Below are 15832 nucleotides of genomic sequence, written 5' to 3'. Positions count from 1 at the left end.
TTTTTTAAATTAATGTATTTTTATTTTGGTTGCACTGGGTCTTCATTGCTGCACGTGGGCTTTCTCTAGTTGTGGCGAGCAGGGACTCTTCTCTAGTTGAAGTACACAGGCTTGTCATTGCAGTGGCTTCTCTCATTGCCAAGCACAGGCTCCAGGCCAGCGAATTTCAATAGTTTCAGCATGCAGGCTCGAGAGCTCCAGTTCAGTAGTTGTGGCACGTGAACTCAGTTGCTCTGTGGCTTCCAAGTGTCCTGGTCTTACTGTGGTTTAAGGCAGGGGACGGCCAGCTACTGTTTGTATGGCCTGGAAACTAAGAATGGTTTTTACATTTTTTATAGAGTTGGGAAAAAAGTATGAAACAAAGCTGAAAAAGCAATGACGATGTGACCGAGGCTGTGTTTCTTGTAAAGCCTGAAATATCTGCTCCCTGACCCTTTACGGAAAAGGCTTGTTGAACCCTGGTCTCAAGCTATTTTTTATAATTTCCATTCCAATGAGCTGGCTGTTAGTTCCCTTTATGGGTCCATGTGGGGTGTATTATTACTAGAATACAAAATTAGGCAGTCTCTTTTTTCTCGAGAGCCTTCTCTTCCAATGAGCTGGAAAATATGTTATGCTTGTCCATTATCTGTGTCAACAGATGTGGGTGTGTGCTGCCTGTGTCTGTTATGCAGCCAATATGATTTAAATATAGATTTCTTTTACATTTCAGAGAGTGACTGTGTTCTAGCAAAGCGGTCTAGACAATGCATATGTATTTTTTTCATTTGCAACGGTAATGCAAATCCCGTTTTGTTGTTGACATCCAGTATAAGATTAAAGCTGAATGTCCTCTTGGAAAATATCCTGCATATTGATGAAGGTACAAATTGTGGTGAGGGTTTGAGATAATGGCTAAAAAGCCAGCATGTTATGTGCCAACACTTAGCACTTCATGGTTCCTTTGGATTCACTTCATGATTCAGCTGCTAATCCATCTACTGCTCCACCCACACTTCACTCAGACCCTCGACTGGGCCCTGGGGAGGCAGATGCCCTGCCTTCAAGGTGTTTACTGAGCCAACATGTTACGGATTTGTGTAAATTCTGTGTATGTTGCCACTTCCATGAAAACACTGCATGTTCTATTTATTTGTCTTGTCACTGTCCCCCTTTGCGAATGGCCCCGTGGGACTCGGGCTCTATGGACCAGGTTCTGTCTGTCTGGGTCACTGTGGGGGGTTCCCACAAGGGCCTGAATCCCAAGGGTTGTCGGGGACTTTCCGGGTGAGTGGGGGATGCAAGTGAGAGCTTCACAGAGGAGGAGATGGGGAGCCTGGAAGGTTCTGTCCTGCTTAATGACCCTCGTCTGGCTGTGACCACTCGCCTCTACACTTATGCATCCTAATAACTTTTTTTCCCTCTTTTCCTTTTGGTCCGAATTTGCTAGGAGGCAGGCTGTAATGATTTCTTTTCCCAAGATTTCCAGTTTGAGCCTGACCTTGAGGGTACAAAAGACAACTTTGAAGTATATTTTTAAGTTTTATACACGTGTATGTTTTATGTATGGACTTCCCTAGTAGCTCAGTGATAAAGAATCTGCCTGCCAATATAGGAGATGCAGGTTCAACCCCTGGGTCGGGAAAATCCACTGGAGGAAGAAATGGCAACCCACTCCAGTATTCTTGCCTGGAGAATCCCGTGGACAGAGGAGCCTGATGGGCTACAGTCCAGGGGTTGCAAAAGAATCGGACATGACTTAGTGACTAAACAACAACAACGTTTGTGTATAAATATATAAATTATATATATAAGTAAATATGTGTATTTAAAGCAGGCAGGGATTCTTTTTCCCCAGCTGAAATGGATTTGTGAAGGACCTGACGTCAAGTCACAAATAGCTCTCTGGGGAGAGAAATGACCACTGATGGTGGAGGCTCAGGCTGGTCTGAGGAGGGAGTGGGGGGTCAGCCCCTCCCTTTCTTTACGGCTTAAAATTACTCAGAGGGGTCGCTCATCTGGAACACAATCACTGTGCTCTTACCTCCAGAGTGGCAGTCAGACTGGTGGGGCCACATTCTGACACCGAAATGCTCAAGGAGTCCCAAGACTGAGAGTCTGAGGAGGGTCGGGGGCTGGTGGGCCGTTCTGGGTGCAGCAGGGTGCACCAGTTCAGAGGTCGCGAAGACAATGTTCATCGGAACATTCGAGCCGGGGTCTCCGTGAATGGCTGCTTTGTACCAAAGCCAGCATAGACTTAGCCGTAGGTTTTGCTCTAGAGAGAGATAGTGTTTTCTCCGTCTTGAGCCGTGCTGGTGATCGTTCACCCCTGAGGGCTGGTAAATGGATGATGAGCCACATTCTGAGACGGTCCAGGGCGGTTTGTGCATCTCCACCACAGACCTGGGTGTGGATGTGTCTGCACCCCAGCCTCGGAGGACGGTGAGACGGTGGATCTCGGCGGTTGCAGCTTCTCTCTGCAGACCGTGCTTTCAGCGCCTGGGGGACTCCTCCAGGGTGTGTGTCTCCTCGCTCTGCAAACTCACTCTGTGCAGGAACAGACTTGTCCCCTTCACCCCCTCCTGCACCACACTCTTGTCTTTCCAGCTGTGTTAACGGTGCCACTGTCCTTTAAGTCACCCGGGCTTAATGGCTGGCAATTATCCTTACCCTTCCTGCTCCCCCTGCTGCTCTGAGTTCACGGTCTTAGAAATTCTTTTTCATTGGTATGTGCTACAGGGTTGAACCTTAAAATTATACCAAGTGAAAGAAGCCAGGTGTTGTACAAATACATTTATCAGAAATGTTCAGATAGGTAAATCCACAGATAGCAGATTAGGGGCTGGGGAAGAGGGAGACCGACTGGGGTTTCCTCTTGGGTGATGACAGTGTTTTGGAACTGGGTAGAGGTGGTTTGCACAACATTGTGAGTGTGCCAAAGGCCACTGGACTGTACACTTTAAGACAGTTCATTTTAACCTCATTTAAACTTTGTGACTTTCTTCTATCCGTCCTTTCACCCATCTCTCCAGTGAATATTTTGAGGGCTGACACTCCAGTCACCACATTCAGGGATGCAGCACTTCTAACTGCCCCTTCTGTTTTACCTTCTGTATCCCCCCAATCCGACAGTTTGCACAGGACTTAAACAGACAAACTTGCCTTGGCACGTTGTCTAGCCCTTTAGCGTGACACAGGTCCTTTCCTGCCTGGTCCATCTCGGTTTCCCATCCCAAGGCACTAACCTCTGCAATGAACTGAAAGGCAGTTGAGAAGGATGAGAAGAGACATGCCCTCTGGGCCTCGAACTCCTAGAGGTGTGTCACTTTCTCCATGGATAGAAGAGATGCTTAAAGAGGCCTGGCAGGATTAACCCTCTGGAATTGTCCCTTCTGGTCAGCCAGCTCACTGACTTCCTGTGTTGTTCACATCCTGTCCATGCACCCAGATTCCCATATACCCCTTCACTTGTGCAAAACTCGAATTTTTTGACCCCCCTTTTGGGTACATTTCTTCTAGTAGTCTCTGTACGGTGGAATATCTCAAAAAGGTTGAAACGGTTAACCTTAGTGGACTTTCAGCTTCGTAAAGATTGCCCAGGTGCTTTCACTGTATTTCTTTCTACCAGAAAGTTTCTTAAATGCACGCTAGACACAAATAATAACCGGCCAGTTAATCTGCACTTTCAAGAGAGGCAAGTTTTGGATCATAACAGGGAACTAGGGTTGGTGGATGGAGCCACAGGGAACCAACTAGCTGTCAGATAGCTCTTGTGGGACATCCTTCATCACTATTCAGGACATGATATTGATTCTCTGGGTTTGGCTGAGACTCCTTTGTGCCAAATAAATGGTCAGATTTTATAACTGTTTCTGTTTTTAAATTAGTCTATTTTAGTTACACTGGGTCTTCGTTGCTATGCAATGGGCTTTCTCTAGTTGCAGTGAGTGGGGGCTACTCTTTGCTGCACGGACTTCTCATTGGAGTGGCTTCTATTGTGGAGCAGCGGCTCTAGGGCTGGTGGGCTCAGTAGCTGTGGCACACGGGCTTAGTTGCTCTGCAGCGTGTTGAATCTTCCCAGATCAGGGATTGAACCCATGTTCCCTGCCTTGGTAGGGAGACTCCTATCCACTGTACCACCAGGGAAGTCCTTGCAACTGTTTTGTGAGTGCTTGAGAGGAATATGTATGCTCCAGTTTTGGGATGAAGACTTTGAATCCATTAGATTGAAGACTTTCCAACTTGAACTATACTTACAGCAGAAAGAACATTTTATATCATCACTTAATATACAGATCAAAAGTTTTTACAAAGTAATGCTTATTTTTTGCCATATGGGATATATTCTGGTATTTTCAGTTCTGTTCTATTTTTTTTTTAATGGTATTTGTAAGTTCAAATCCATTACTAGATTGCCACAATTTGGGAAAAAATGTGTATCAGATCACTTGTTAATTGTGTTGTTCAAATTTTCTATATCCTTTACAGTTTTGTCTGTTAAATATCTCTTTAGGATAAAGATGTATTAAAATCACCCATTATAATTTTACATTTAAATTTTCTTCTTATATTCTGTCAAACTTTGATTTATAGATTTTGAATATGAATTCATAAAGATTTAGAACCTTTATTTGGTAATGAATTGTTCCCTTTATCATTTCATAATGACCTCTTTATTCTAATGTCTTGCTTTTTCCTGTTAAGCCTATTTGTCTGCTTTTATCATCCATGCCAAATTTCTTTTAGTTAGTATTTACCTCCTACAGACTTTTTGGTGATTCTCGTCTGTTGTTTCCGCACCACTATGTTTTAGGTGTATTTTTTGTGAATGGACTATAGCTACCTTTTAAAAACTGGAATCTGGGAATCTCTTTTTTCAAAACTTGTGAATTTAATCCAGTTACATTTTTTGTGGCTATTAATGTATTTGAACTTATTTCTGTCATTGTATTTTCTGCTATCTTCCATGCCTTTTCTTTTTTCTATTTTTTTTCTCTTTTTAAAAACATTTTTATTAAAAAGCATTACAGCCAGCTGCAACAAGAGCAGAAAGAAAGGGGAGGGGTCGGTAAGACCCAGGGGACCCCATCCCAGCTGCTCCCAGGGGTTGGAGGGCATGACAGACTAGGGAGGGGCCTGAGTGGTGGCGATGCAGGGAAAGGCTGCCTACCATCTTTTTTTCTATTTTTAATATTGATTTCTCTTTAATTAAATTTGCAATTCTCATGTTCTCTCTCTTGGTTAGGAAACCATACATTACACTTTTGCTGATACTTATATTTTTACCATGCATGTTTGTCTTAATATCCCAAACTAATCACTGTCCATATTCTTTTCCTGAATAATACAAGCATCTTAGAAAGCTTCAACTCCAGTCAACTCCCATCTTTCATACTATTGTTACCTAGTACCATTCTGGTTTCATCTTTTTAAAATCAGCTGCCCCCCAAGTTGACTAATAACTCATGCTGTTATTTAGATTCATTTGCACATTTTCCAACCTGCTATCGTTGCTTCTTGAGTGTTGCTCCTTCTAATTCAGTTTCCTTCTCACTGACCTATTAATATATCTTTTAGTCATTCCTTTTTCAGTAAACGATATTGTCTAATATGCTTTTATTTCATACTCAGTCTTGAAAGCTATTTAATTGGGTATAGAATTCTAACATTTTGAAGGTAATATTTTTATTATCTTTTGACTCTAGTTTGCTATCAAGAGATCTGCTGTCAGATACTCTCATCTTGGTAGATAACCTGTCTTTGCTTCCTGGTTGCTTTTACACTATTCTCTTTGTGTTTGGTATTCTGCAGTTTGAATCAGATGTATCTCGATTTATTTTTATTTGGCTCAACATTCTTTGTCAGTCTGAGGGTGTGGCTTTCATAAAATCTGAAAAATTCTCACTCTTTGAATAGTGTTCTATAATGAAACTGTCTCTTTGAATCATGTTTCTTTCCCATTCTCTGTGTTTCTTCTAGAATTCCTTCCTATTAGTCTTTGTGGGACTTTCTTATGATGGCCATTCTTACTCCATCCTCCATCTTACTCACCTATATATTTTTTAAGGCATTTTTGTCTCTGTATGGTACATTCTGGATAATTTCTTCACTTCTTATCCAGATTATTAATTCTCTTCTTTACATAATAATTAGTTTTATTCATCCACCAACTTTTCATTTCAGTGAGTTTACATTCCAGAGGTTTAAAAAAGCTTGATCTTTTTCATATATTATCTTTTTCTCATCATCTCATAGTTCTTGGACTTTCCAGGTGGGTCAGTGGAAAAGAATTTGCTTGCAATGCAAGAGATGTGGGAGACGGGAGTTCAGTCCCTGGGTTGGGAAAAATCCCCTGGAGAAGGAAATAGCAACCCACTCCAGTATTTTTGCTTGGAAAATTTCACGGACAGAGGAGTCTACTGCAAAGAGTCAGACACGACCGAGCACACACATACACATGGTTTTTGCTTTAAATCTTCAAACATTTTAAAGTCATAGTCTTTTTCAGTTTGTTCTGTTTATCTTGAGTTCTTGGTGTTACTAAGTGTTCAGTTTAGATCTGGTGACTGTTACGTGGATTATGAGCCCTTCTGAGTGGGAATTCCATGAAGTTTGTTGCAACGTCCTCCTAGTGAGTTTTAACGTTGATCTTTTTTGGAGGCCTTGGTGGTATCATTGGTCCAAATACAGCTCTTAATTTTGGCCTCATGGATCTGTGTACCAAATGGGTGCGTCAGTTGAACACTGACCTTGCATGTGGCATAGACCTTCCCCCCACCATCCAGTGTCTTGAGCAGACGCTTTCTGTCCCCATCTCCGGCTGATTTTTAGTTTCCTTTCAGGAAGGGTGCGTCTCTGCAGTGGGTTGCTTGGGCGCGTTGATCAAAGCCTCTTCTCATGCCCCTGGCCTATTTCTGGTAACTCTCGGCCTCCTCTCCTCCCCCTTAATACACACCCTTGTGCTCATGCTCTGGTTATCCCTTGGGCGTTGTGGACACTGGGGAATCTTCTTTGTGTGTGTGAGTTCAGCTGTGCAAAAATGTTTGCTCGTTACATTTTCTCCAGCATTCTGAGCTGTTTACTGGGGGGCAGGACTCACGATCGCTCCCTGTGCCGCGTTGCCAAAACAGGATGTGACCCTTCAGGGTTTAGCGGAAGCGCCGGGGTTGCAGCCCTGGGGCCCCAGAACAACCCCATGTGTCCTCCTCCTCCTGACCCATCACTTGTGTCCCTGCCTCTTTCTGTGGCTCCCCCGCTGACCTCAGAACCTTTCCTTAGCAATAGCTTCTCCACGTCTTGCCTTCGCCTCACTGTCTTCTCTTGGGTGTCTGCTGTAGGCTGAATGTCTGTGGCACCCCCAGACTCAGGGTAAATCCTAATCCCCGATCTGACGCTATGAGGAGGTGGAGCCTTCAGGAGGTGACTGGGTCATGAGAGCAGAGCCCCACCCACTTTCCGAGGATCAGAGTCCTCATCAGAGGGACTTCGTCCGGGGGCCCTCTCCTGTCCGTCATGTGAGGACACAGGGGGACCCGGCTGTCTTAAGAGTCAGAAAGTGGGTCCCCATCAGAACCGAATCTGGCAGCACCTGGATCTTAGATTTCTCATCCTCCAGGACTGTAAGAAATAACGTCTGTTCTCGAAGTTCTCTGTTCCCCCGTTTTTGGTGTTTGTCAGAGCAGCCCGAATAGACTATGACGGTCTTTCTCGTTTTGCTCACCCAGTGGGTGAGGACTTTTCTCTGCGTGTCATAATAAACTCAGGCAGCCATGAAGTCTGGAAACAAAGGTGTACAAACATAATAAATGGTTTTATTGGTCTCATGCTACGCTTTAATGAAATAGCATTGTCTGTAGTTTCAGAGTTCATGGTCCCCCTTGTAAGGGAAAGATGTTCGTGGGTGAGGCTGTGTGAAGCATCTCTGGGCAGAGTCCTTGTGCCAGGGTGCCACCCAGACCCTGGCCGGGCTGTCATCAGCCTCCGTGGCTTCGCTCAGGCCTCAGCCCTGGCCGGTCAGCAGTGGGCAGGAGGAGGAGCAGGCTGTGTGGACGCCTCAGGGAACACGCAGCACCTGCTGTCCTTTGCTGAGTTCGGGGAGAGGATAACAAGCTGAAGAGCAGGACAGGGAGAGCAGTCTGGTGTTCTGAGTGTCCTGCTACCTTAGTAATGCGGTGACATGGGATGAGAGAGAGGAGCAGGGGGAATCAGGTTGTCTGGTTAAGTCTGCTTCCCAAATGTGAGACCTGAGAAGAGCTTGGGGTGCGTGTGTGTGTTAGGGTTAGGGCATGTGTGTGTGTGTGTGCATGTGTGTGTGTGCATACAGTGTCTGCACAGGGATCTGGGAAACGGTCTTCCTGTGTCCTGCCCACACCCGAGAGCAGGGGTGGGATGGACTAGAGCCCCATCCACAAGGGCACGGGCCCCAAGCGGGGAACGCAGAGTTCAGGGGCTGGAGGGTGAGCAGCAGCAGCAGGCATGAGGAGCTTTGGCAGGAGCCGCTTTGAGGGCTTCAGCTGTAAATGGCACCATTGGTGTCTGGGAAGAAAGGGGGTGTGTGTGCAGTTAAACAACCATAGACAGTGCTAATGGCTGATTCACTGTTGCTGGAAGGGCTGGGTGAGGGCCTGTTGGGGGCTTGCTGCTCCCTGGGCCTAGCCGTGGAGCAATTTTTTGTGGAAACCAGGATGGGAATTAAATTATGGGTTTTCTATGAGGCAAGTGAAGGTCAGTGACCCCCTCACCGGAGTCCTGGCCAGGCTGGACTGACCCAGGCCCCTGACCCAGCAGCTCTCCTCTGTCCTCTGGACCTTAGCTGGAACCTGGCCGCCTCCTGCGCTGTGTATGTGCAAGGAAGAGGCTGGTGGCCAGGTATGTACTGGAAGGAAGCTCTGTGCAGCCCCCAGACCAGGGCACCATTGGGGCAGCCGCTGGAGGAGCAGGGAGTCCATGAGGAAAGGCATCCATGTCTTTCTGACTCATAATGCTTCTTTATAAAGTGAATTTCTGCTTCTGGAAGTATCCATTGCACTGCTTCTCTGCTGAGAAAATTATAGAAAGGAGGGCAGAGTTCACGTTTGACGAGAGAGGGCACGCCCCCTCCCCCTGCACCCCTCCAGGCTGTACCTAAGTCTCGCCTTTACTGGTGACACGGGGCCCCGCCTTGAAGATCCTCCCAGAAGTGCTACCTCCTCCTTGAAGCCTTCCTAGCACCCTTTCTCTGAACTCTTTCCTGAGGCCCTTGAAGATTCTCCTGCAGTTTGTAAGAAATAATTCAGCAAGGTCCCAGGTATCCTTTATCCAGTTCAGACTCTGGTATGATCTTGAAACTAGGGTGTCAGGTTGATTCAGTCAACCTACAGAATGGTTTCAGGTTTCCTGACCATTGGGGTCCCTCATTTGGACCTTTTATGGCCACACCCACTTCCCCTCCTGTCCCTACCGCCACCACGCACCCCCGGCACCCACGGTTGGGTCCCCGTTTCCATAGTTTTGTCATTTCAAGACTGTGACATGAATGGAGACACACAGCATGTAACCTCTGAGGATTAGCTTTTTCACTCCGCATCAGTCTCTTGAGCTCACCCAGATTGTGTACATATCCATGGTCTGTGCCTTTGTATAGCTGCGGGGTGGTCCATGGTGACCATGCATCACAGGGGCTTTAACCAGTCGCTAGTTGAAGGACATCTGGGTTGTTTCTAGTTCGGGGCTGTATGAATACAGTTGCTTGGTTCCTGGGCCATATAGGAGTTGAATATTTCGTTGTTGTTGTTGTTGTTTTAAAGAACGTGCCCAGCTGTTTTTCTGTTTTCCAAAGTGGTTGCATGACTTCAAGTTCTCGCCAGGGGTGCAGGAGTGCTGCATCCTCATCAGCATTTGGCATCGTCACTGTTTTATTTCATCCATTCTCATAGGTAATACATCATTGTGGCTTTAATGTGCATTTCCCTAGTGGCTAATGACATTGGTAACTTTTCGTGTCATATTCACCATCTTCATGTCCTTTTTGGTGTCTTCATGGTTTTTGCCCATTTTCTAATTCGATTTGCTTGGTTATTTTACTGTGTGTGTGATTTTTTTTTTTTAACTGTTGAGTTTTGAGTTCTAGATACTAGCCCTTGGTTGGCTATATGGTTAACAAATAATTTTCTCCCACTCTGCCATTTGTCTTTCTTCCTTTCAGCAGGGTCTTCCCCGGGCAAGTGTTTTTAATTTTGATGAAGTTCAATTTATAAATATTTCCTTTTATGGTATCAATTCCAGAGCTCTTTGCCTAGCCCTAGATTCTGAATATTTTCTCCTTGTGTGTTGTTTTTTTTTTCTTGAAAGTGTTACATTTTAATCCATGGTGTCCGTTTTGAGTTCATTTTTGTATAAGGTGTGAGACTCAGGTCAAGGTTTTTTTCTTGTCTCTGAGCCTCCATTTTTTCTGGCACCATTTCTTGAAAAGGCTGTCTTTGCTCCGTTGAATTACTTTGTACCTCTGTCGGAAATCAGGGGATGTGTGTGTGCAGATCTCTTTCTGGATGTGGTGCTGTTCCCTTGATCTCTGCCCACACAGCCTTGACCACTGAGCGTATAGATCTTGAAAGTGCTTTCTTGGTGGGTGTCCACTCCTCCAACCAGCAGTTTGAAGGTCTTGCAGGATCCCTCCATGGCATTTCTGATTTATTGAATATATACGTGTGTCTGCCTGTCCTTGCCTTTGTCAAGCACTCACTAAATATTTGTTGAATGAGTGAAGGTTTTATCACCTTTATCTTTTCCTTGAGAAAAAGCTATAACAGTCTTAAAATCCCTTGGCAAGGAATTTCTGACTGTAAATGAGTACCTCAGGGCAGGGCGTATAGACCTGTGGTTCCACTCGAGGTCAAGTACTTGGACGATGCCCGTGGGCCATCTGATCACCTGTTGGGTCAGTGATGAGGGACCTTCAGCCTGGCTTGGGGGTCTACCCCTCCCCGTGGTTGTGCCACACCAGTTGTCCCTGTGAGCAGGGGCCTCCTCTCAGCCTGTTTCTTGTGTCCCTGTGGGCATTCAGGTGGCCTTTCAGACTGCAGTGTGTGAGAGCAGTGATGCTGTGCGAGTGGCCATCAGCATCAGGCCACACTCACTCCCCCAGAGAGGTGAGACCCCTGCCCCTCCTCTGCCGTCAGCACAGATTTCCTGGCATGTGGGAGTCTTTCAGAACTTGGAGGGCGGCTGTCTGCTTGTCACTTGCTGTTGATGAAGGGAGTTTGTGAATTTCAGTGAAATGGACACCGTTCACATTTTTCTTAAATAATGCAAATGTAGTGAGAGCACATACTTCTGGATAATTTTAATGCCCCTGGGCAGTTAAGTGCATCCAGTTTGTGCTACGGGAATGAAAAAGTGTAAAAGTTCTCATTGCTCAGTTGTGTCTGACTCTCTGTGGTCCCACGGACTGTAGCCTGCCAGGTTCCTGTGTCCATGAGATTTCCCAGGCAAGAGTACTGGAGTAGGTTGCCATTTCCTTCTCCAGGGGATCTTCCCAGCCCAGGTCTCCTGCATTGCAGGCAGATTCTTTACCATCTGAGCCACAAGGTGCTACAGGAGTAGATAACAAATACTTCTCTTTTTAAAGTTTACTTTTGAGGTGGGGATCCGTCAAATTTACATTCTGTGTGTGTTGTTAGTGACGTTGTATGACTTGGGCAACTTTTATCCTCAAATGAGGAATCAAGAGTCAGAGAAACAGAAATGCTTAGAGGATGCTGACCGGTTGGTGTGGCTGTTTCTCAAGTATCCTTTCTTGGCATTTCTCTAACTCAAGTGAGAACCATCAAGTGTTGAATGGTATGATTATGAGCCAAAGAAGCCGCTTTCATTTTTTTCCCTTTAGTTGTCAGAAATTAGTCAGCATTGAGAAGGCGCCAAGTTATCTGTGTATTTACGCATCTGTGCAGAGTGTCTTCCTGCTGAGCAGTTGATCGCCAGTGTTTGAATCTCTGACTTAGGATGAGCCTCTGAGAAAGGAGTGGGAGGCCTGAGCCCCCAGGGCGCTTCCCCTTGGGTTGGCCAGTTTTTGTGCAGAGAAAAGGCTCGTGTGGGAGGCTTGGCTCTGAGTTTTCCCCCAGCATCACAGATACTCTCCTCTATGACCCACAGCAGAATGGCCGGGATGAGGGAATGTCCAAAACGTGGGAGCACTCATCAGATGGCTGGCACGTGAGCACAGATGCTGTCTGTCTGTAGAGGCAGATGGGAGCCGGGCGCCCAGGCAAGGCCGTGTTTGCTCATCAGGCCTGTACTTGTGTGATTGATCTCACCCTGAGGACCTCAAGGAGCCCCAGTCGGTGGTCCTCCCATCACACACGGCCTCTTCTCTTGGGCTGGAGGTCTCTTGGAATTTGAGCAGGGCTGGGAACTGGAGGGAGAAATTATGGGACACTGGGGCACCAGGCAGCCCCACAGGACTGATGCATGAGGCACTGGGAGGGGGGCTGCGAGGAGGCTTGTGAATGTTCCATCCTCTGTGCTTATTTGCAACAGTTCTCTTCCATGAGTGAAACAAAGTCACTTCCAAAAAAATCCTCCATTTATTACTTCCTGTGAATCCTAGTAAACAAGATAGCTTAAAGATATGATTTTATGCAAGACGTGCCTGTCTGTTTTGTTCTAATACGTGTGTTTCAAACACTTTAATGATGGAGGGCTTTACACGGTTCTCCTGGAACCCTTCTGAAACAGAGACGCCTTCCTTCTGGCCAGCTGAGTCCACGGTCAGGCCGCTCGCTTCCTTTTCAACTTCAAAGTGTCACTGGGATAGTCTTTTGTTTCCAGGGGTTCTCGGGTGTAGGGTTTTAGGATTTGTTTGGATTTATTTTAAACCAGGTTACTCACAGCGTCACTGAGTGAGGGGCCCAGGTGCCACATAACCCCCTGTTGTCTATTACTGTGCGGTCTGCTCAGGGAGGGTCATCAACTGCAGCTCTGCAGTGTTTGAGGGGGACATCCTGTGTCCTGTTGGACATGTAACAGCATCTCTGGCCTCTGCCCACTGGATGCAGTGACAGCTCCCCATTTGTGCCTGTGTCTATGGGCAAAGGCAGGTGTCCTTGGGGTGGGGGGTAGGTCACCCGTAGTTGAGCTCCGGTGGCTTGAAGAGACACCAGATGCACAGGCTGTCTGGACATCTCCCTGTCCTTCCGCCACCCCGGACCCTGGAGCTTCGGAGGGAAGCATACGAGCTGACCCGAGGGTGTGTCATGCTGTTCACAAGACCCTGACCTGGACGACAGAGTCCGGTTCTTCCTCTCAAGGGTGTGTGTGTGTGTGATGTGATCATGAGGGGCTGCGCAGGTGATTCTGATACGTTCGGAAAGCTTCTTGTCTCCTATCTCACATCTCATTCCTCTGTCTCCCCAGCAGTGTCTGAGCTTGGCTCATCATTAGATTTCCCCTGGGATGGGCTGGCGACAAGGCGGGCAGACAGCAGGCGCTGCACATTCGCCTCTGCTCTTGGCCTCTCGCAGAACATCTCCAAGGTGCCCTGTGAAATAGGGGGTAGACGTTTGCATCTTTCTTTGCAAGAGGATTAGAGACCAGCAGTGCCCAGAGCAGGGGGGATAAGGTGTGCCCTGCTCCCCAGCTTTTTTCAGGTGATGAAAGGGATCATATAAATGCATGCGGAGGACTGAGCTCTCGAGCCCAGTGATGCTGTTCCCGGCTGCCTGGTAGAACTTCCAGGGGGTACTTATGAATCCCGATGCCCGGGGCACCCCCTGGCCCGTTACATTCGAACCTCTTCAGGTGGGACCCAGGCATTTGAGGGTTTTGTTTTGCTCCGTTTCTCTGGCATCTGTGTTTTATAAAACTTCGTGGTGCTTTCAGATCAGCTGCGGTCACTGACCGTGAGAGGATGGTGTCTGGAGAAGCTCCATAAATGTGGCTAGGTAGTTCCCACCCAGGACTGATGCTGAGGGTGGCTCAGGTTAACAAGGGGTGAAGTCAGAGTTTGCAGGACAGTCGTCTGGGGAAGACAAGGCCTTGGCCTGACCTCTTCCCATCAAAGCGGAGGCCCTAGACGAGTGAGCAGCCAGGTAACTGCCCGCGGGGGCGAGTTGGTGCCCTGCCTCAGGTGTGGATTTATGACCACAGCAGCCATCAAGGGCCGTGACTGTGTGGCTTCCTGGCCACTAATGATAGTTTTCCTAAAACACATCAGAGGCCGGATTCTAGCCTTCCCATGACAGGGGCCTTCATCTGTCTCAGGTTCACTAGATCCTTCCACTCATCAAATTCACTCCGCCCCTCTCTGCGCCTTTAATTTCCTTTGCCCTTGCCTGTTCTTTCCCCCTTTGCTTATCTGCAGTGTGCACACGTCTAGCTGTTGTGGATTGTGTTGTTTGTATGTAACTCTGCTATCCCAGGTGACCAGCGGGGTAGGAACCCACATTAGAGGGCAGGTGGCCATGTGGTCATCTCTCCTGTCCTCCTGGGGGCCTCTGAGCCTCTCTCTGTTTTAATCAACTGAACATACTGTCAGTAAAAGGCACTCTTAAGACTTTCCTGATGGTCCAGTACAGGGGGCATGAGTTCAATCCCTGGTCAGGGAACTAAGATCCCACATGCTGTGAGGCACAGCCAAAAAAAAGGAGGGGAGGGTAAAAGGGCACTCTTGAATTGAATGTATATAAAGCTATGATTTTTACATTAAACAAATGGGAATCAATCAGGTGAAACCATAAAATAGCTGATTTTCCCCACAGTTGGCTAATTCTAATTTATTCTATAGGTCTAGTCTTTTGAATGAAGTCTAGATCCATGATTTTTTTTGTCACTCTTGAATAGCCCATGACCTTCCTGTTCACTTTTATTTATCAGTATATATTTTTAAAAATTCATTTTTGGCTGCACTAGGTCTCTGCTGCTGCATGCTGCATGGGGGCTTTCTCTGGTGGCATCAGGCAGGGGCTCCCCTCCAGTTGTAGCGCACGGGCCTCTCACTGCCGTGGCTTCTCTCGTTTCAGGGCACGGCCTTCACTAGTTGTGGTCCACGGGCTTAGTTACCCCATGGCGTGTGTGATCTTCCTGGACCAGGGACTGAACCCATGTCCCCTGCATTGGCAGGTGGATTCTTAACCGCCAGACCACCTTCTGCTCACTTTTAACTCCCCCAGATCATCTCATTTCTGTAATGAAAATAATGATTTTTAAAAAAATAATGATTAAACTCACTCAAGGCCATGGTATGTCCCACCTGTGGACTGGTCTGACCACTGGGCTGACTTTTCTTGTCTCTGGCTTTTGGGGACCATTTCAGCAGAATGAAGTGAATTTGGTTTGGGAAAGTGTTTGCTACTTTAGTATTGGGTGCATAAAAATTCATGGTCATCATAGGTTGGCTATGTGGGCTCCTCCATGTGGCGCATGGACCCTAGAGCACGAAGGCTCAGTTGTCCCAGGGCACATGGGATCTTAGTTCCCCGACCAGGGATTGAACTACATCCCCTGCACTGGAAGGTGGATTCTTAACCCTTGGACCACCAGGGGAGTCCTGGTTGTTCTATTACTAAATGCATTATCCCTGTTAGTGCTTTTGCCTTGTATTACAATATAGTCTGATGCTGCTGTCAGGGTCATATTGTACTGATTTTGCTACATCAGCTTTTTTGAAGCATTTTTTGCCAGTTTAATTTTTCTGCTTTTTTGTTTTCAACTTCTCTGTGTCATGTTTTAAGCAGTTTAAGGCTGAGTGTGTGTGAGAGGCAATCCATGTTTATCTTAGTGAGTTTGTTCCTCTTAGAGTTATTGCGATTGTACTCAGAGCTGGACCTGTTATTTTTCCTGCTACCATATTTTTTTTTCTTCTTTTTTTTAACCTACCTGC

The 15832-nt window shown here is 46.7% G+C and overlaps 1 protein-coding gene across 1 annotated transcript in view; it reads left to right on the top strand.

Moving 5' to 3' along the window:
* MTCL1 (microtubule crosslinking factor 1) overlaps positions 1-15832 on the top strand; it is a 112940-nt gene that overhangs the window by 13007 nt on the left and 84101 nt on the right. The gene's annotated exons all lie outside the window — the stretch shown is intronic.

The sequence above is a fragment of the Bison bison genome, unplaced genomic scaffold, assembly GCF_000754665.1.
Source record: "Bison bison bison isolate TAMUID 2011002044 unplaced genomic scaffold, Bison_UMD1.0 scf7180017864453, whole genome shotgun sequence".
Classification (NCBI taxonomy): Eukaryota; Metazoa; Chordata; class Mammalia; order Artiodactyla; family Bovidae; genus Bison; species Bison bison.
This window is presented reverse-complemented; position numbering and strand designations above follow the sequence as displayed.